This window comes from Cryptomeria japonica, chromosome 1, assembly GCF_030272615.1.
Source record: "Cryptomeria japonica chromosome 1, Sugi_1.0, whole genome shotgun sequence".
NCBI classification, from domain to species: Eukaryota; Viridiplantae; Streptophyta; class Pinopsida; order Cupressales; family Cupressaceae; genus Cryptomeria; species Cryptomeria japonica.
The window spans coordinates 609110632-609111239 of NC_081405.1; positions in this window are offsets into that span (position 1 = coordinate 609110632).

A 608-nucleotide genomic window follows, 5' to 3' on the forward strand; every position below is an offset into this window, starting at 1 on the left:
TAATATATTTATCAAACTTGTATTTTTATTTTCTCAATAATGTTATCACATTGTGATTACGAGCTAGGTGATACAATAGACAAGGTTTTGTAATAAAATTAATGTTTACATGAATTTGTATTTTCTTGGAATTGAGATTTTGAAAGGTTGTTTATGCCTTATCTCATGTAATTAGAAAAGAAAATGATTGAAGAATTCTGTTTCGAGAATGGAAAATATTGAAACAGAAGAGTGCTTAGTTGATGAAAATTCTCGAGATGAGAAAATATCCATTATTCCGCTTTAAGGAAAATAAGCACTTGATGAAATTTAGTTAGAGGTGGATAGATTGTGATGATATGAAGAATGAGAACCACCACTGTGAGAAGCACTGAGAGATAGGTTTATCATGTTTGGTTTTCTTTGTGCTTTTCGGTATGTCAAGTTCTGTTTAGAACTGCATCCTTTGAAGTCCTAGTGTGACCGAAATGTAAGACCCCTAGAGGGCAGATGTGTCCATAGGAATTCTTATATTGACCATGCATTGTTAAAGTTTAAGACCCTAGTAGGCCGATGTGGTCATGTATGCTTTCTTGATATTATTGAAGTGTAAGTCCCCTAGATGGCAG